The following is a 22,016-nucleotide window of genomic DNA, read 5'->3' as shown; positions in this document are numbered from 1 at the left end:
GTGGATACAGTGGATTCTCCATGATTGACAGGAGCCTGCTGAATGCCCGTCGCTCTGCCATGGATGTCAAACTGTCCAGCTCCGTGCCTACAATAGAGCCTGCCTTCCTCACCAGTTTGTCCAGGTGTGAGGCGTCCCTCTTCTTTATGCTGCTTCCCCAGCACACCAATGCGTAGAAGAGGGTGCTCGCCACAACCGTCTGATAGAACATCTGCAGCATGTTATTGCAGATGTTGGACACCAGTCTTCTAAGGAAGTATAGTCGGCTCTGTCCTCTCTTGCACAGAGCATCAGTATTGGCAGTCCAGTCCAGTTTATCATCCAGCTGCACTCCCAGGTATTTATAGGTCTGTACCCTCTGCACACAGTCACCTCTGATGATCACGGGGTCCATGAGGGGCCTGGTCCTCCTAAAATCCACCACCAGCTCCTTGGTTTTGCTGGTGTTCAGGTGTAGGTGGTTTGAGTCGCACCATTTAACAAAGTCCTTGATTAGGTTCCTATACTCCTCCTCCTGCCCACTCCTGATGCAGTATAGTATATTAGTATTAAATATAGTGCATCACAAACATTTTTATAAAATGCACTGCATTTGTCATTCTAACAGATGGTGCATCACATACATTTTTAGCAATAAAATACAAACAACAACACTGTTTTTACAAATCCCATACCAAAATGATATAAAAGTCAGACATAGACATTGCGTGTTGCAATGTGAATGTTAACGCTGAAGTCTACATGATTGTTTAAGATTTTAACCCATTTTAGATGGGCAGCACAGCTAGTAAAAAAAATAAAATAATGGCATTCAATGAAAAATAATAATAATTGGGATTGCTGGAGCAATTGGGGGGGGGGGGGAGTTCTAAAACCATTTCTTTCCCTGGACAGAAAGAGGGTCATTCAGGCCAAGAGAATGTGAACTTGAAGTCAGGACTTTAGGGGCTGGTAAAAGCCTTGATGGCGGGAAGAAGAGAGGTCAGGGAGATTATTAACCCAGATAGCCATAGTAGACCTGGATATTGTTATTTCAAAATGAAAAGAACTGTATCATAAGGACCCTGTGACCTCTTCACTCTGCTACAAAACGGATGGAAGGATGAATGGATGGGTATTGTGATATACTAAATGACAAAATCCAGCAGGCTGCTTTGCTTCTTTGCCAAAAACCACTTTGAAATATTGAGCCTGAACACCATTTGCCTCCCCACCCCTCGTAATAATCCATTTATCAGTCTTAATGCTAAAATACCACTTTGGGTCATCGTTCTAAGCTTCTTAGCAATTCTAAAATCCTCCCCTGAATTAATCCGGGTGTTTTGTCTTCTGTGAATATGATTTTTAGCTTCTTCCATCGCACTGATCCTGCACTGCCAAGCATTGTGTACCTTCTGGGTGCCGTATATAAACCCCCTTGCACTTAGAGGGTTTACATCAACCCACAGAATGATCTGGCATGAATTCAGCCCACCCAAGAAACACCAAGGCCATCCTGATGTGTCTTGAGCCTCAAGAAAACGTAAAAGCCTACAGTTGTGTGGACTGCCGGTTTAGTGATCCACGCTGTGTGACCCCGAGTCGGAGCTAGAGCTGTTAAAGAACTGTTTTGCAGTATGTCAGTGTTGGCTGTTGAAACGTCATACATAAAATGAAGGCTTGCAACGTTACAGTTGTGTACAGCAGACAAGCACCTGTGTCCAGTTATGAAGACGTGCGAGCGGCCGGGCTTTAACATCTGGCATGTTTGTGGTCTTAGCAAAACCTGACATTTCAATGGACATACAGTGACCTGTGCCAGGCTTTCTCAAAAAAAAAAAAAAAATATGGAGTGTGCAGCCACAAAGTCATCTCACACGTCATGCTCGCTTACTGTAAAGTCAGACAATTATGGCCTTGTACTTAAATGAGTGAGTTCAGAGAGTGTATGAATGAATGTGCAGAGCCTGGAGAAGGCTGCTACACAAAGACAACTGGAGTAAGCTGCACTGGGGTGGCACAGCGGTTAGTGCTACTAATTAATAACTCCAGTAACCTACCAGGCTTGCCTCCTTTCAGTTTCTGAAAGACAAATTTGAAGTACCCCCCCCCCCCCCCTTTTCTTTTCCATCTAAAGATTATGTCTGTTCTCAGGACAAGTGCAATAAGTTTCTCTGCCCCTGTCCCCAATTGTCCAGTATTTGAATACTATTATTATTTTGCCCTTGATTTCCACTAAACGGATTTACGTTTTGTGCGCCACCCTTGTGATGCCATAACCACACCTGTCCCAGAGGAATGGAGCACCGATCAATGCCACTGTGTTGGGACACAATGTTTAAAAATTCAAACGTTATACAAATCATCAACATACCCAATCTAAATTTGTCCATAGTGTCTACCATTACTCCAGAAAGCATTTCCTGATGGGTTTAGATACTGATCCACTTCGCCACCAATGTGCCCGCAATGTACCACAGTGGTCTCAAACTCCAGTCCTGGAGGGCCGCAGTGGCTGCAGGTTTTCATTCTAACCCTTTTCTTAACCAGTGACCTGTTTTTGCTGCTTATTAACTGCTTTAGAATCACCATATATACTCACGTATAAGTCGGATCTTGAAACCCGAAAAATCGATCATAAAATCAGACCCTGACTTATACGCCCGTTCAAAAATGCAACCCTTAAAATTTGCCTCCTCCAATCTCACATCAGTTTCTCAGACACATCAAATTTTGTTGCAGTAACGCAGTTACCAATTTCTTTCTCCACTTCAATGACGACTTTTAATTTCAAACCAGCTTCATTTTTTCTTCTAATCGTAGATAAGGGATGCTTTTACCATAAAGGTGTATGAGGGTGTGTAATAAGTGTATAAGTTTAATGTCACTGTGCTCTGTACAAGAAATATTTTTATAAATCTGCTTCTTCTCACATGTACAGCCAAAGGCCAGATTTAGCACACAGGGGCTGATCATTTAGAACTGCTAGGCAAGCATTAGAAGACAAGAAAGGAACAACTACGAAAATGGGCATTGTACTGTTTCTGTGTGACAGAGTCAGCATGCCTCTCTTTGCCTTGTTTGGAATGGCATGATTTACCTAAGCAAAGGCCTACACATCGAGAAAGAGTATAAAGCCTTGGAACATTGCCTGGCACACCTTTGAAGACGACGGACGGGTGGGAGATAACGTCATCCGATCCTGAAAATCCCTCTAGCGCAGCAACGAAAATGGCAGACTCTACACAAAGGGCTTGTCATAGCTTTCCGTCTGTTATGCCGTGTAAACCGTCATTAAAGAAAACTAAATTATTTTCTCTTATGTGATTTCTTACCGCCGTATCACTATAAGAGGGAAATCGCCTCGTTATAATATATCTATTTAGGTTCAGGTTACTTAAAACGCCGCAATTAAAAAGAACTTATTCCAAACAGGGAGCTAGCATCCCCTAGGGCAGGGGTGTCAAACTCCAGTCCTGGAGGGCCGCAGTGGCTGAAGGTTTTCATTCTAACCCTTTTCCTAATCAGTGACCAGTTTTCACTACTAATTACCTCCTTTTATCTTCATTTTAATAGCCCAGATTTAAGGATTCAGTCCTCTGAATGGATTCTTTTCTTCATTAAATGACAATCAAACAGAAATGAGACGTGAAACGAGCCAGCAGATGACCAGCTAAATCAGGGCTTCAAACGTCAACCAATTTCACTCCAACCAGTCCCTTAATAAGAAGCCAATTCTTGCTGTTAATTAAACCCGTTATTTAATTCCACAGTTTGTTGCTGCTCTCATTCTGCCACAGCAGACATTTACAAAACTGTTGATTTCTTTGTTTTTTCTAAGAACATTGCCAAAATATTTTGGTGACCTGAGAGATCAACCTTACCGAGACCTTCACCTTTCTTTATTTTCAAATATTGTGAGTTGGACACAGATGAGCTGGTCATGTGGCGGCTTGTTTTGTGTCTCATTATTGTTTGGCTATTAATTAAATAAAAAGAAACAACAAAGGAGCCTGAGTCAGGTTAATTAAAACTAAGGTAAAAAAAAAAAAAAGTTAATTTGCAGCAAAAACTGGTCACTAATGAAGCTGATGGTTAGAATGAAAACTTGCATCCATTGCGGCCGTCCAGGACTGGAGTTCGACACCTTTGTCCTAGAGGAAAACAGGGTGTGTGATACAAAAAACACAAAACAGAGCAAACGTCGCTTCTGAATAGTTTGGGTATTACCGTGTGGTCACGTAGGCACAATGCATAGAAAATAAAAGCTGTGTGCGCTCAGGTGGGTGTTAGCATATCATAATCTCTTGGACCAATAGCGTCAGTTTCCCGAATTCGACTTATACAACCGACATTACAAAATACCAGAAATTATACAATAAAATCAAGTCCTGACTTATTCGTGGGAGAACTTAAACGGAAGTATATATGGTAATTTTAATTGAATTGTTTTTGAAGACTCAGACCCCTCAATCTTTTTCCTTAATTAGCAGCCAAACAATAATGAGATATAAAATGAGCCAAAACATCTGGTGTCCATCATACAATATCTGAAAATAAAGAAAGATGAAGGTCTCAGGAATGTTGATCTGCTCAGGTCCCCAGTGCTCTTAGAAAAGAGAAAAATCAATCATTTCAGAAATGTCTGCTATTGCACAATGAGAGCAACAACAAGCCACAGAATTAAAGAACAGATTTAATTAACAACAAGACTCAGTGCCTGATTAAGCAACAGGTTGGAGTGAATTTGGTTGGAGTTTGAGGCCCTGACTTAGTTGGTCTTCTCTTGGCTCCCTCACTTCACATTTCATTTCCGTTTGGGTGCCATTTAAGGAAAGAAATGAAGAGAGGAACAATGAAGAAATTCAGGGGGAACAAATCTTACAAGAGAAGTCAACAAAAATGAAAGGAAAAGGAGTTAATTAGCAGCAAAAACTGGTCACCAATTAAGAAAAGGGTTAGAATGAAAATCCAACATCCCTATCCTGACCACCTTTCAAGCTTCAATAAGATGATGAAGCTCCCACCACATCCCTCACTCTTGCACTCCTCCAGAATGTCATTTTTATTTCTATGGATTCCCAACATCATCATCTTAGATTGATAATGAACTGTCAAAACAGTTTCAATGATGTCTGGCCTACCATCAACATGGCCAATAAACTGCTTGAGAACGTCTACTCTCTCACCTACCAACGACAATGGACCTATAAAGGACAAGACTCAAATTAGACTTGAGCTGGTGACTCCTTTTTTTGGACGCTTTCAAACCGAGTCCTCTGCCCAACAAAACTGCTGCAAGTGTCTCCACTTTGCTTTGTGCCCCTTTATCACCATTAAATCAAACTTCTTAAGGCCTTTCATAGCCACGGTCTCCAAAAGATTGTAGGATAAAGTGGTGAGACAGAACAGGATCTCGGAATATGGAGTCAATGACCATCCATCAGCTGCTTTGGCTGGTCGGGCATGTCTCAAACTCATCTCCCTCATATAATTTTGCATGGAGAACTGGAATCTGGCCACAGGAGACCTAAAGGACAGCAAAAGCGGCTCAAAAGTTATCGGAAGAAATCCTTGAAGTTTTGGAACACCTCGTCAGTAGAATTGGAGAAACTCACAGCAGGTCACAAATTCAGGAAAACTATCTACGAAGATGGCATTATCTGCTTTGAAAGCACAAGAACACGACTTTGAGAGGAGCATCACCAGATGAGTCTGATTTTTCAGTGTCACCATTGTACAAGAACGTTTGGCAGCTTGTCTGGCCACATTTGCTCGAGTCATGGATGAGTGAATAGACATTTTTGTTGTCGTTGCTGACAGACTGCCATAAGCAAGCAAGCAAGGAAAGGCCTCTGAATAGGAAGGAAATAAATTGTGCTGAGGTGGTCCAATTGTTGGCATTACAGCCTCACAGCTCCAGTAACCCACGGGTACTACGAAGGCACGCTGTGTGGTGCAGTGATTTGGGCAATGGACTTTAAACTATCGAGGTTGCCAGCTCTGTATTAACAATTGATTGGCACTGTGACTCTTAGCTATTCACTTAGCCCACTTGTGCTTCAAATATAGAAAAAACAATCTTGTAAGTCACATTGGATAACAAATGCCTGATTGTCAGAATCCCCCAGCATAACTTTTTATCTTAAAGCATTACAAAATTAAAACTCACACGGGTTTGGTTAATTAGTTAAGTGTGCCTATCTTTGCCCTTCAGTGGACTGGCACCCAGACCAGCCTCAGATTAATAGACAGCCGAACCGAACGACGAGTCCTACAGCGTAGGCAGCAACACCACCTCCGACGAGAGAAGTATGAGGTGCGACATCAGCAAAGGAGCTCCCCTGAGAAACAGCAGACCAGGCGAACCATGGGAGCAAAGTGCCCCCGGGTGAGACAGCAGATGGTGGCATACAGGAAAAAAACAGAGGGGATGAGGCGGCGACAAGTCTCCCAGGAGTGAACTGCAGGTCATGGAAGACGAAGGGAGAAGTGAGCGAGTCACAGACCACCTTAGCTCAGACCATTTAGATGGAAAACAGAAGGAAAAGAGACAAACAGAACAATAAAAAAAAATTATTTCATTCTTCAATGACTCTAGAGAAAAAAACAAATTAACAAAAGAGTTCCAAGTTTGAATATGAATATTAATCTCCGCTAATAAAATGATAAAGGAGCAGTACAGAGACACACTGCTTAGCTCAACTGCCTCACATCCTCAGTGAGTTGGGTTCACACCTTGCCTGGACTTTGAACCTGTGGCACTCTGGTTGGTTCTGGCCGAGTCAGTGCATTTGGGCAGAAGTTCCAAATCCCAGTGTCCCTTTACAATAATTAAGACGGGTTCAGGAATTGGTCATTTGAAGAAACAAATAATAAAAGATAACAAGTGGGTTGTGGGCTCCCGCCGGTGGTTCACGAGTTGATTTTCTTTATAATGGTAGTGGGTATGGTTGGATCGCTGCTTCGAGGATTGTGGTCAGAACCACCAAAACTCATATGTTGGTGCTTGATTCAGCAAGGGGGATCTGATGATCACACTCGACATTTAGTGGATCGAAATAGTGGGTCGTGACGCCAGAATGGTTGAGAAACACTGTAACAATATTGATAAATATTTTGTATGTCTTTATTTGTAACTTAGGCAAAGCAATGTAATATTAGTCTTACAGTAGTGAGAAGCATTCATGTTTACAACCAAGGACTGAGTCTCTTTGAATTTTACAACAGGATTTGGGGGAAGTGCCTCAAACCAGATTGGCAGGTGTTTCTCTGCTAAAGTCTCTCTCTCAACCCACCGCAGGAAAGCCAGGCTGCCTAACTGCCAAGCTTTACCTTAACATATGGTTTTGGAGGGCAGGTATGAAGGTGTTCTATTCCCCCATTGGTCTGAAGTACGGCTGTTTGGAACTGGCTTGTATCAGAAGCCTTTAAGTACCATGACATCCTATTGGCTGTAGGGGTTGGACATAAAACCTATAAATATGCACACTCCCTCACTCTCACCAAACTGATGAATGACCATCACACACCATGAACTAAAGAGGACAACACAATGAAGAGCACAGCTTGGCAGCCATATTGAGACAGGCATGCGGCCTGTTCTGAACAAAGCTGACCACAAATGAGGACTCAACTAGAGACATTTCAAGCAACTAACAAGTCTGTGTGCCGCCTGAAACTACACATCAGCATTTATCAGGTTGTATGGTTGCCAATATTCAAATGTACTTTGCTTATTGTTATTATTTATGGATATCATCAATGATACATTGTTTAAATTGTAATTTAACTCCTGCTTGTCTTTTACTACACCTAATTGCCTGAGGTTATACATGTAGAAGGGAAGGTGGGGAGAAGTTATAAAGTACCATACCTTATAAACAGTGGTGAGTCTGTGAGATTTGAGGCATTCTGACAAAGGCTACATATTAATAATACAAAAGGGGAAAGGAGAGTAAAATATTACTCTACCAAGACAAAACAGTAACCCAACAAAAGAACAATTTACTCCAAATTTCAAAAAAAAAATTGTAAAATGTTCAAAATCACTGCATTAGACATCTAAATGTTACAAAGATACTATATATCCTCTTTAATAAAATCCCTGTGTGCGTCCATGTGTCCGTGTGTGTGTGTGTGTCTTCTGGTGAAGTATGCATGCACGGGGCACGGTGCGATGCTTTAAAGGCCGCCTGACATGTCACACAAGACAGAGAGGGCGGGACCTATAAAATATCGCGCGGCCGATCCAATCGGATTTCGGTAAATGAGGTAAGACCTAAAACATAATGCATGAAAAATCCAATCGGGTACTGAGACGCAGAGACCAGCTTCCCCAAAGCGGTGGGATTAGTGTTTGTTGTTGTGCAAGTGTTCACTCTGAGGATGTCAGATTTGCGATTAACAAAGTTGGCCCGGTAAAGTGTTTTCCTAAATATACGAATTTTCATATTACAATAGGATGACTTTTAAAAGTAGATTTATTTTCGCGCACATAAAATCCGTTGCTGGGGAGACGCCATACATACAATAACAAGGGGGCTCCGCCCCCTGCTCGCTTTGCTCACCTACCCCCGGGAGTTGGGTATCCTGAAATACATTAGTCGAGCTCGTTCGTTTTGGAGCCATGCCCGCTTTGCCCGCGGCATTTCAGACGCGCGTTGTAGGCGCCTGCGTTCATTGATTTCATCCAGGCGGGCTCGTGTTTGTATATCTGTCAGTTGAGCTCGTTCGTTTTGAACCCGTGCCTGCTTTGCTTCCGCAGTTTCAGACGCGCGTTGTAGGCGCCTGCGTTCATTGATCTTATCCAGGTGGGCTTGTGTTTGTATCGTTGAGCTGTATTGTGTTTGAATTCGGTGTAAAGCGTTCAGCGGTTTGTACAATCTCAAGCAGCACATTATTCCTAACTTCACTCCGCAGTAGTGCCACTCACAATATGGCGGTGACGCCTGCGCCTTCACTCCGCAGTAGTGCCACTCACAATATGGCGGTGACGCCTGCGCCTTCACTCCGCAGTAGTGCCACTCACAATATGGCGGTGACGCCTGCGCCTTCCATACTATGTCGGGTTTCACTATGCTGTTTGGCACCTTTGCCTTTCGTACTTTCCCGCGCCGCCCGTACTCTCTTTGTGGACCTGTGGGGCCTCCATAGCCTCTTCCGTTTGAATCTGGGCTGCAGCGCAGAATCCTCTTCTTTGTGTGGCTGTGTCGTTAGTCGTTAGCTATGGGCGCGTTGTTGCTTCATTTCTCATTCACGTCAGTTGAGCTCTTTCGTTTTTGGGCCGTGACACCTTCGTGCGCGGTGGATACGACTTTGCTTGCGGTTTATGAGACATGCGCTGTACGCGCCTGCGCAGTACGTCTCATGGTCCCATCACCGTGTACCTGCGTCCATGCCATCCGGTTAACCATTATCGGTTAGTAATATGGATCAGCTGCACGCCAGCACAGATTAAAATACTTGCTGGAGAGACGTATTACTGTGAGAGAAAATTAAAGGCATACAATACAGTGACGCATATTACAGCCACATACAAGCCAGTATTACTGTAACAGAAAATAGACGGTCCTTTGCCATTTAATATAGACTGTTCCTACTAACGTTTATGCACTACTATTCTAGCGCCCGTTATTGCAACGGGCTTAATGTCTAGTATATATATATATATTTGTTGCAGGTGGCTGGGGGGTCGACCCGGCTGGGATGCCCTGGAGGACCGGAAGAGGGCTTACGCCTTCCCCAGACCACGTGGGGGCAACCGCCCTGGTTACTATGGGGACCACGGGTACAGAGCTTTGAAGCTCAACCCAGTGGGGGCCCGTGGTCACCGCCAGGGGCCACCCCAGTGCCTTGGGAGCCCTGGACCTCAGCACTTACGCCACACCCGGAAGTGCTGGGGGGGGGGGGGGGGGGGGGTGATGAGAGGAGCAGGGACATCTGGTGTGCTTCCGGGGATGCAGCCGGCACTTCCGCCACACTGGGGAGTGCCGGTGGAAGATTGCCGGGAAGCACCTGGAGCACATCCAGGTGCATATAAAAGGGGCCGCCTCTCTTCATACGTTCATACGTTGACTTGAGTCGGGAGTGAAGAGAGGACATGGTCTGGGAGGAGAGATAAGGAGGCGGCCTGAAAAGAAGGCATTGTGTTGTGGCCAGGACTTTGAGGACTTGGGAACTGTGAGCACTTTATTTACAAGGTGCTCCATATTTACAATTAATGTGTGTGGTGGTGATTCAAATGTGTCTGCCTGTCTGTGTCCGGGACATGTTCCACAATATCTATAAATTTAATAAAAACCATGCGCAACAACATATTTACAATAACATACAACGTTCCACTCAACTACAAGCAGGTGAGCAGACTCTCCCAATAATTATATAGTTCAGTACTGCTTACGTCAGGGGTATTCAACTCCAGTCCTGGAGGACTGCAGTGGCTGCAGGTTTTCATTCCAACCAATTTCATAATTAGAACCCAGGCCTAGTAGATAATGAAATATAGTGTTTTATTTAGTGTTGGGCAGTGATTCAAATTTTTAATCGCGATTAATCAGACAATCACATTGTTGTGTGCAAAATTCAGTAATGAACTCAAAAGTAGTGTATTGCATGTATTTAGTGTACAAACAATTTAAACAAATAAGGTGCTTTTTAACAGCAGTATTCCCTCTACATAGTACCAGTTAAAATATTTCTTGTAAATCTCAATTTAAACATTAATGTAATCCAATCAAGGCTCTGCATCGGTCTGTCGTGGTGAAGAAGGAGCTGAGCTGAAAGGCAAAGCTCTCAATTTATGGGTCGATCTACGTTCCTTACCCTCACCTATGGTCATGAGCTGTGGGTAGTGACTGAAAGAACGAGATCACGAATACAAGTGGCTGAAATGAGTTTCCTCCACAGGTTGTCTGGACTTTCCCTTAAAGACAGGGTGAGAAGCTCGGTCATCCAGGAGGAGCTCAGAGTAGAGCTACTGTTCCTCCGCATCGAGAGGAGTCAGATGAGGTGGCTCTGGCATCTGATCAGGATGCCTCCCTGGCGAGGTGTTCCGGGCACATCCAACCGGGAGGAGGTCCCGGGGAAGACCCAGGACACGCTGGAGGGACTATGTCTCTCGGCTGGCCTGGGAACACCTCGGGATTCCCCCAGAAGAGCTAGAAGAAGTGGCCAGGGAGAGGGAAGTCTGGGCATCTCTGCTTAAGCTTCTGCCCCTGCGACCCGACCTCGGATAAGCAGAAGAGAATGAATGGATGGGTGGATGGTAATCCAATCAAGTATAAAACCATAACCAAAATATAAAGCTATTTGCCACTGCCAGGGCATTAACGTTTTATCTAGTTTGTTATAGAAAAACAAGATACCCTCAGAGTCCAGAGCCGCAATCATTATAACTGGCACCTTCCGAGCAACAGCAAGTTAAAAAAGAAAACAGACTTAGAAAGGTTATCTGAACAGATGCCAGCAGAAACATTTTCTTTTATCAGGGAGCAGCATAAACAGTCGTACGTTCAGTAGCAACACTTTGAGGGCTAACATTTTTTCCAAAAAACTCAGCTTTCTGAAAAGCGCACAAAGAAATGGTTTCACACGTAAATCATGAGCCTGCTGTCGGCGCCCATTTACAATTTGCGAACGCAGCGGCTTTGCGGGGATATGATGGCCAGGAGGAATGCACGGTGGGCTGGCTTGCCCGGCTGTCTTTGTGAGACTCAATACGGTTTGTACCTCCTGTCATCGTAAGGACTCGTTTATACTTCACGCTCAAAACGCGTACGCGCATGCATCATGGCTCCCACGCGTTCCCAGCATTAATTTGACGCGTCCTCCGAGCAGGTCCTCAGAAATTAACGCGAAGCGTGTGCAAGTTGCAGTTCCAGCAAAAAGGCGGGGGGCACAGTGTGATAAGAGTTGGAGTATGATGTCAGAGTCTCTGTTTACTATCTATATGTGTCAGAAAGCCGCTATGCGGATCCTACAAGATCGACGCGTTTTAATGTTTGATGAATGGTTCAATGTGGTGAAGCAAAATGCAGACATACAAATGCATTCGTGGTGCTTTTATATTCAAGCGTCGCATATTCCCCATTGTAATAACACGACACATTTTAAAAGTCTCACATACCATCTTCTGTGACGTCTTATTTCTGGGGCTTCTTCCTGACCCAACAGCAGCGGCAAACAGCAAAAGATCACCACGCAGAACACATTACATGTATGATATTCCAACTCTCTGCACATTTAGAATCCCGAGATTTATACTTGATATCATTTTCATGATGAAATACATTAAAGTATGTATGTTACATTTTATAGATAAGTCATTAATTTCGTTTAAATAATGAATACTGTTAATAATTACACACACGGTGGTGGAGTGGTAGAGCTGCTGTCTCGCAAGGAGTCACGTCGCTGGTATTCCCTGCCTGGAGTTCACGTTTTCCTGGTGGGTTTCCACTCTGTGCTCCGGTTTCCTTCCAAAGACATGCAGTTTTGGTGACACTAAAATGACGCCAGTGTATGCGAGTGCTTGTATTCAACTTGCGATGAGCTGATGCCTCATCCAGGGATTGTTTCTGCCTTGTGCCCAATGCTACCTGGAATGGACAAATCCCTGGATTGATGGATTTAATCATTAAACATTCTTTTCAGAGATACTGCAGTAAGGCGTCATCTATATATATAAAATCCCTGTGTGCGTCCAGGTGTCCGTGTGTGGGTGTCTTCTGGTGAAGTGCGCATGCGCGGGGCACGGTGCTATGTGCGATATTACTGTCAGAGAAAGTTAGAGGCATTTTACGGAAATACAAACCAGTATTACTGCGAGAGGAAATTAAAGGTACACAATACAGTGACGCATATTACAGCCACATACAAGCCAGTATTACGGTCAGAGGAGATTAAAGGCATATTACCGACTTGCACGCCTGTATTACCGTCAGAGAAAATTAAAGGTATATTACAGATGTACAAGCCAGCGGACGTACAAGACGGTATCCTTCAATAAGGGCGCACACAAAAAGGCGAGCCTCAAAAGGGCAACCTCAATTAGTCGCAGTGAATAAAGGCGCGCGTAAATAAAGATCTGCACCTTTGTTGCTCTTCACATATTCCAGAGCCATTTGAACTAAATTATCTACGAACGCCTTTATTCGCCGCGCTCAATTGAGGTCACCCTTTTGAAGCCTGCCCTTATTGAATAGAGCCGTACAAGACGGTATTACTGTCACAGAAAATTAAAGACACACAATACACGGCGGCAGCCCACGAAGAATGGTCAGCTCAGCAAGTAAACATCAACAACAGAAAGGCTGAAAGAAAGAAAAATACGACCAACAAAAAGAATGAGGTCAAAGTCCCTTGCCATTTAATATAGACTGTACCTACTAATGTTTATGCACTACTGTTCTAGCGCCCGTTATTGTAACGGGCTAAATGACTAGTTGGAATATAATGGCTGTTCCAGGAAATTCACAACACAGCGAAGCCAAACCTGTTCTCACTGTGATGATATCTCGCATTGCCACCTGGTGGATACGCACGTAAGTATAAACAGTACAACGCTTGCATAGCAGGAGCGTCCGCTGCAGCATGTGGGTCGCGTCGCGTGAAGTATAAACCCGACCTAAGTGTCTGTCCTCCCAGGCAAACGTTGCCATTGGTGCAACAGCTACACGAACTTGTTCAGCACCACGATCAGCTGATGCCGGTACCGCACTGTCATTTTCGATCCGCATCTCCAAATCGCTTGCATCAAAATCGGAGTCCAACAAATCAGAGTCCAATTCAGTGATAATATGAAAAAAGTCATCCGCCGATTATTTTGCCTTGAGCATTCACTTTGGTGTCTCTCCACAGGCCATTTTAGAAGCTGTTTGCTCTTCGCTACTCACGCATGCATAGGGAAGTGAGGTCAAATCAACAAAGCTAACTTTCCTTGTAGTGAAAGCGTATCGAAAAGCACTGTAACAAGAAGATCACTGATCTCCATGATCGCTAGCGAGGCTGAGGCTTTCAAAATAAAAATGATAACAAAAACTGCGTTAACGCACAATAAAATAACTGTCAGCGTTAATTAATCAATGTGTTAACGCAATAATAATGCGTTAACTTGCCCAGCCCTAGTTTTATTATATAGTAGAGGAATACCAAGGTCTGTGTGTCTAGTCCCTCAAAGCAATCTGATTGGTCAGATTGGCTTTGGTGATGCAATGAAGGAGGAAGTGCGAGTGCGAGGTGCACGAGGAGGAGTAAAGGCACACGCTGAGAGAGTCAGAAAGTATAAAAACAAGCAGGAGCTGAGAAAGGCGCCTCGAAACTGAGATGTTGGCGTTACGGGGACATGCTTCAGAAAAGGAATGTCACTGAAGAGACGTTCACACACACACACACTGAGGAGAAGAGAGAGCAAATATTTTTAAATTATTCTTTCACCTGTGTACTGTGTCTACTTTAATTATATGGGGTTAGTGCTTCTGTTCGTCAAAGAAAAATCTTTATCCCTTTGCAAATGTTTTTTTTCTGATAACATTATCCATGTTTTGTGGTCCAGAACAGATTTGTACCTCTTGGTCCTTTCCTTCTCTCTCATTTATCTCAGAACATTGTATTAACACTGATCCTTCATGATGCATGTGCACAGATTTAAATGGAAGCACGAGAGCTCCTGGGTCCTTTATCATTTGCACCTCATTATAAACCGACGGCTGTTTAAGAAAACAAGCAATAATTAAAGGATGATTTCGTATTTCCTAAGTAAGAGTTATTTCTTGGCAAATGTGGTATAAGCATTTGCCACATGAAATTGTGTTGAAAAGGTACGCCTTTCCTTTAGATTTTGAAAAATATCTTGTCCGCAATGGCATTTTACATTTGCGTTAACAGGGCACAGGTACCGCTAGCAATCAAAAGCCTTACAAAAAATCTCTCTATTATATAAAAAAATCCTGGGTCAAGATATGACTTTGAGGAGACTTTGTGCCAAGAGATTGAACAACGCCCGGGGCCGTAAATAAAAGACAAAGAGTATGTGACAAAGTAGAACATCGTAAAGAATTCAAGAACGTTGGTGTGATGCACATGCAGAGCAGGTTAGAGACAATGAAAGTACAAAAATTCTGAAGTCTCAAAAAAAAATGAAGTAAAGATCGCATTTGCGCAAACAAACGGAAATTATTGTTCAGTTTTTAAGTAAAAATTATTAAAACATTTTTTTTTTTTCAATTCCAATTATTTTTGGGTACCCCCTCATATATATCTCTCTATTATAATAAAAAAAATCCTGGGATGAAACATGACTTTTTCAGAGAGATACTTTCATGTCTCACGAGACGAGACTTTGTGTCAAGAGATTTAACCACATCCGGAGCTGGAAATAAAAGACAAAGAGTAGATGCCAAAGTAGAACGTCGTAATGAATTCAAAAATATTGGCGTGATACACATGCAGAGCAGGTTAGTGACAATGAAAGTACTAAAATTCGAAAGTCTCAGAAAAATGATAGTATAGGTTGCATTAGCGCAAACAAACAAACGGAAATTATTACTCGGTGAAATAACGGAACAGCGAAAAGAAATTGAATATATTGTTTGGTCTTAAACTTTAAGTCGGAGACTTGTAGATCATCTAATTCGTGTTGCCATCAGGGATAAGTAGTGTTTCTTCCCAGTGAAGAGGTGTATCTGCGAGAATTAAAAGATTAGTTGTTTGGTGAAAGTGAAATCCACATACAAGAGCGGCAGAGACGGGAAGTGGCTGATGCATAGCGCAGGCCGGGGGGTTGGCGAGCAAAGCCCCCTAGTTATTATTATTATTATAATAATAATAACTTTTCACCACTCAGGGTGTGGTCTCTACCAAACTGGCTCAAATCACAATAATCGTTCATGCCACGTTGTTTTTCTAGTCATACACATTTCATTGTATGTTGACCCTGTGTTAACCTATATATGACAAATAAACCTAAACCACGTGGCTTTGTTTTGGTTTTGATTTTCTTATTTATTTGTGAACTTACACAAGGGAACAGAAAATGTATCCTTACCTTGGAAAAAAAACAGTACCAGGAATATGCAATAAAATGATTATTTCCAGATCCCTTTAGTTCTCACAGATATGCATCGGAAACACAGAAGGCACGTTTTCTTATATCAAACCTCAAAGAAAACGTAATGTATTTGGTTAGGTTTTAGGCTTTTATTTTCTGGCGGTGCTTCATTGCTTCCATTTCAAAGCACGCTGCCAGCCAGATATTTTTTTAAATTTATAAAAACACAATTTTGCTGATAATCGCTACACCTGAGTCATGTCCCCATTATAAACAGTAGGAGCGCAAGTGCGAGGAAAACGGAGGTAGTGGGGACCAAAGAGCAGGAGACAGAGCAGCAAGTGGTGGGATGTCATAAAAGGGTTCTATTCAATAAGGGCGCGCACAAAAAGGCGATCTTCAAAAGGACGACCTCAATTGAGCGCCGAATAAAGGCGCGCGTAAATAAAGGCGAGCTTCAAAAGGGCGACCTCAATTGAGCACAGCAAATTAAGGCGTTCGTAGATAATTTAGTTGAAATGGCTCTGGAATATGTGAAGAGCAACAAAGGTGCAGATCTACTCGTAGTCGAAGGCTATAAATTCAGAAAGGAGAAAACTATCAACGGGAAACACATCTGGAAATGCACTGAATATAGGATTGGAAAATGTTCGTCTCGCTGTCATACCAAAATGTCATTGCCTTAATCTAATTTTCTGTAATTTTGAAAACAACGAAATAGAGAGCTTTAGAAATAGTTCGTTAGAAGTACTTCGTTAGAAGTTCATGCATTAATTAATTGGATGTTTTAATATTCTTGCTTTCACCTTTTTATTCGTTCAATCATTGCCTTTATTTAATAAATTTTCTGTAATAATTTTGTTGCGTTTGCCTTTACTCGCTGCGCCCAATTGACGTCACCCTTTTGAAGCTCACCTTTATTTATGCGCGCATTTATTCGGCGCTCAATTGAGGTCGCCCTTTTGAAGCTCGCCTTTTTGTGCGCGCCCTTATTGACGGATACCCATAAGAGAGCTCTTAAAAGGCGATGGGAGCATGAAGTGGAACCCGCATCGTCACAGATCCCCAAAGAGTACCTTGAATGTACAGTTGCCAAAAAACTAAAAACAAAACATGCCCCTTCCCTTGAGATGTAACCTCAAAACAAAGAGAAGAACATAACCACACAGACCTTAAGTTGAATGAGCTCGTCGTGTGTAGACCTTTGCTCCACATCGGCTTACTCCTCTCTCACTCCACTGCGCGCAGCTCTTTCAAACGCCGCCTGTCATACCACCAGAAAACCGTTGCTGGAGTTGAACCCATGTTGTCTTCGACCCTCCGAAACACTCCTTTCGTCCACTCGTTATTCATCTCGGTCGTTGTTCTCTTCGAGTCATTCGTAGACCCTTGGTTTCCTTTTTTCCCGCTCACCAAGGCGGTCAAACTACTGGCTGTCTTTCCCTTTCTGAAAATGAAGTTTTATTCAACCCTCGTTTACTTTTTGCTGCCCTGAATTTAATTTATTTGTGGTCCCTTTTACATTTTGCTAAAGTTTTCTGCTTTTTCCCGTCGATCTCCTTTCGCCCTTCCTCCCGTCTCTCCGCTCACTCTCATTTCTCAACCTCCAATCCCGTTCCTGTTACTCTCGTACACGGACTGGGATAAACCAATCAGAGTTCACTAGCAGCTATCTCGCTTAATTGTACATTCCCGAAACTCTCTGTGACAAGATTATTCGTACTAAAATGAAATGCAATCCAACGTGTTGACTAGATGGAATTGTAATGTATAGACACCTCGTGTATTTACGTGTGGCACGGTTTTATCGAGTCATTATTAAAAACATACCAACCAAATGAGCGATTGGTTTCACCATGCCACGCAATTTTCATGTGACGTCCATTACAAAAGCATATTGCATTTTATTCATGCCTATAGATCGCGTGTCATAACTAAAAGCAAAGCAAAGCCTATTGCATTTTAGAGCCGGCTTGAGCGTATTGCATTTCGATTGGCTGCGCTATCAAATGCCAATCAACATCAAAAGGCGGGGTAATGGGCGTCAACACTTTCGCGTAAGAGGCGTTCAACTTCTAAACATTTCTGCGTGCTGGAGGCGGGTCTCTATTTCGTCAGGGTTGATTTCATTTTTGTACACGTTAAAATAAGCCGTGCGCTTCAAATTTCGAGTTACGGGTTGTGAGTTGTTTTACTGAATAAAGTGAAACATTTGTTAGCGTCACCGATTTTGGTTTCTTAACGTTTTCTTCGTGCCCTCTGTGATGAACAGATAATTGACAGTGTTTCCCTTCTTCCGACACGACAAGGACTGAAATTGTTATTTTAGATCGCCAGCTTCCAACTCGTTCAATGATCCCCTGCCTTATCGACTCCCCGTCTGCCTTCTTTAGCGCTGACTGAACCCCTTCGCGACTGAAACGCCTATTAATAGGATATTTGATTTGACCCCCTTATCCCCCATCTTTTGATGCCCCTTGTCCCAAGCCTCCTTTTAGTGCTGATTGGTGATTTGATTACTGTTGTGTTCCTTCAATCTCCAACAAATAATAACTACAGAGACAGTGGTTAACTCAGTGTGCTCATTTACTCAATTTCGGATGTGAGTTACCAACACTTCCTTTTTTTCCACAAGGCAAAGCACACATTTTTTATGTAAATTGGAATATTAACATGGCAAAATACATAAAAAATTACATTTAAGGCGTTTTCACACATAGTTTATTTGGTGCAGTTTTTTATTCGAACTCTGGTGCGATTTATCTGAAAGGCCAACTCATACAGTGTCCACGAAGTGCAAGTGGCAGAAGATTAAAACAGTACTTTTGCCAGAACTTTCAATCGAGTCCAGCTGCAGTCAGGACAGTTTTAGGCCTCGGACAGATTCAGCGACCTGAGACACTCTGAGGCCCGTAATATGACGCCCCTCAGCTGTGAATTGAAATGTGAATTTCCCCCTGGGATTAATAAAGTATCTATCTATCTATCTATCTATCTATCTATCTATCTATCTATCTATCTATCTATCTATCTATCTATCTATGTGTGATCAAGATTTTTGTTAATTTGACCAAGACAATAAGGCACTAAACACTAGGAAGTGATAGAGTATATATTAGAACATTAGAATATAGATTTGACAAATGAAAGGACACCATTCAGTCAGCAGCCAAACTGATTGCTTAGGTTATAACATTCTCAATATCTTGTCCAGATACTTCTTAAAGGTTGTCAACGTATCTGCTTCAACTATTAGTCTTGGTTCTTTGTTTCCATAGTCCCTGAACTCTTTGCATAAAGAAGTGCTTCCTGATTTCAGTCTTGAATACATTTCCCCTTAAATTCTACTGATGTTCTTGAGTATGTGAATAAACATTAGTTGAAAGAATTCTGCTGGATCTCATTTATCAGTGCCTTTGATGATTTTGGAGACCTGAATTAGGATCTCATCCAGTCTCCTCTTTTCAAGACTAAACAGGTTTAATTTTCTGAGTCTGTCAGAGTAGGACATGTTCTTAAGTCCTGGGATACACTTGGTTGCTCTCATTTGCACAGCTTCAAGTGCTGCTATGTCTTTCTTTAACGTGGTGACCAGAACTGCAAACAAAACTTCAGATGTGGATTCACAGATTTATATACATAAAAAATTACATTTAAGGCGTTTTCACACATAGTTTATTTGGTGCAGTTTTTTATTCGAACTCTGGTGCGATTTATCTGAAAGGCCAACTCATACAGTGTCCACGAAATGCAAGTGGCAGAAGATTAAAACAGTACTTTTGCCAGAACTTTCAATCGAGTCCAGCTGCAGTCAGGACAGTTTTAGGCCTCGGACAGATTCAGCGACCTGAGACACTCTGAGGCCCGTAATATGACGCCCCTCAGCTGTGAATTGAAATGTGAATTTCCCCCTGGGATTAATAAAGTATCTATCTATCTATCTATCTATCTATCTATCTATCTATCTATCTATCTATCTATCTATCTATCTATCTATCTATCTATCTATCTCTTTTGACCCCACCCTGTGTTAGCGGTACACTTTTGTGCTAAATGTACTATTATAGTAGTGATGGCAAATTGAACGTGTGTGCAAAAAATATTTATTATAAATAAAATGCTTCACCAGGATAAACTGTTGTGCTAATGTAATAAACGTCTCTTCGTACTCGCTGCGAGGTCGTGAGCCTTCCTTAATGGGCACGCAAAGCCGCTCGGCTAACAGAGAAGGTCTAAGCTGGGCGACTCAAACGACTACTTTATACCTCTTCGAGCTTCTGAGGGTGAGTGCGTCATTCCTCTGGAGCATAAACTCCGCCACAATTAAAGCATCGTTAATATAAATATTAACATTGTCTATACCAGTAATACTACAGTACTAATGATATAACACAGAGAGGACCACAAAGACAGGACTCTAAACGTCTAGGTGTATACTTAACGGGACGCGACTCACGCTCCAGCGGATGCTCCTGCTACGCAAGCGTTGTATTATTTATACCTGCGCGCGTACTTTACATAAATCTGGAGGAATCTACCAGGTGGCAGTGCGAGATATCATCACGGTGAGAACAGGTTCGGCTTCGCTGTGTTGTGAATTTCCTCGAACAGCCATTAAATTCCGATGACACCTTAATAAGGCAATATCTCTGAAAAGGGTGTTTAATGATTAAATCCATCAATCCAGGGATTTGACCATTCCAGCCAGCATTGGGCAAAAGGCAGAAACAATCCCTAGACGGGACATCAGCTCATCGCAAGGTGAATACAAGTACTCCCATACACTAGCGCCATTTTAGTGTCACCAAACCTGCATGTCTTTGGAAGGAAACCGGAGCGCACTGAGGAAACCCACAAGGAAAACATGCAAACTCCAGGGAAGGAATACCAGCGACGTGACTCCCTGCGAGACAGCAGAGCTACCGCTCCACCACCGTGTGTGTAATTATTAACAGTATACATTACTTAAACGAAATTAACGATTTATCTGTAAAATGTAACATGCATACTTTAATGCTTTACATCATGAAAGTGATATCAAGTATAAATCTAAGGATTCTAAATGTGCAGAGAGCTGGAATATCATACTTGTAATGTGTTCTGTGTGGCGATCTATTGATGTTTGCCGCTCCTGTCAGGTCAGGAGGAAACCCCAGAAAAAAAGACGTCACAGAAGTCATTACGATGGAGAATATGCGACGCTTGAATATAAAAGCACCACGAATGCATCTGTATGTCGGCATTTTGCTTCACAACATCGAACCATTCTTAAACATCGAAGCGCACATATGGATCCTAAGCGGCTTTCTGTCACATGTAGATAGTAAACAGAGATTCTGACGACACATTCCGACTTTTATCGCACTGCGCCCCCAGACTTTTTGCTGGTACTGCAGCTGGCGCAAGCGTTGCATTAATTTTTGAGGACCTGCTCAGAGGACACGTCAAATGAATGCTGGGAACGCGTGGCAGCCATGATGCGTGCGCGTACGCGTTCTGAGCGTGAAGTATAAACGAGCCCTAAAATGCTGCTAGACGTCCGGCTCGTAGTACAGTAATCCCTCCTCCATCGCGGGGGTTGCGTTCCAGAGCCACCTGCGAAATAAGAAAATCCGCGAAGTAGAAACCATATGTTTATATGGTTATTTTTATATTGTCATGCTTGGGTCACAGATTTGCGCAGAAACACAGGAGGTTGTAGAGACACATGAACTTTATTCAAACACTGCAAACAAACATTTGTCTCTTTTTCAAAAGTTTAAACTGTGCTCCATGACAAGACAGAGATGACAGTTCCGTCTCACAATTAAAAGAATGCAAACATATCTTCCTCTTCAAAGGAGTGCTTGTCAGGAGCAGTGACTGTCACAGAGATAGAGAGAAAAGCAAACAGATCAATAGGGCTGTTTTTCTTTTAAGTATGTGAAGCACCGCGGCACAAAGCTGTTGAAGGGGGCAGCTCACACCCCCTCCGTCAGGAGCAGACAAA

The sequence above is a fragment of the Erpetoichthys calabaricus genome, chromosome 9 (genome assembly GCF_900747795.2).
Source record: "Erpetoichthys calabaricus chromosome 9, fErpCal1.3, whole genome shotgun sequence".
Lineage (NCBI taxonomy): Eukaryota > Metazoa > Chordata > Cladistia > Polypteriformes > Polypteridae > Erpetoichthys > Erpetoichthys calabaricus.
This window is presented reverse-complemented; position numbering follows the sequence as displayed.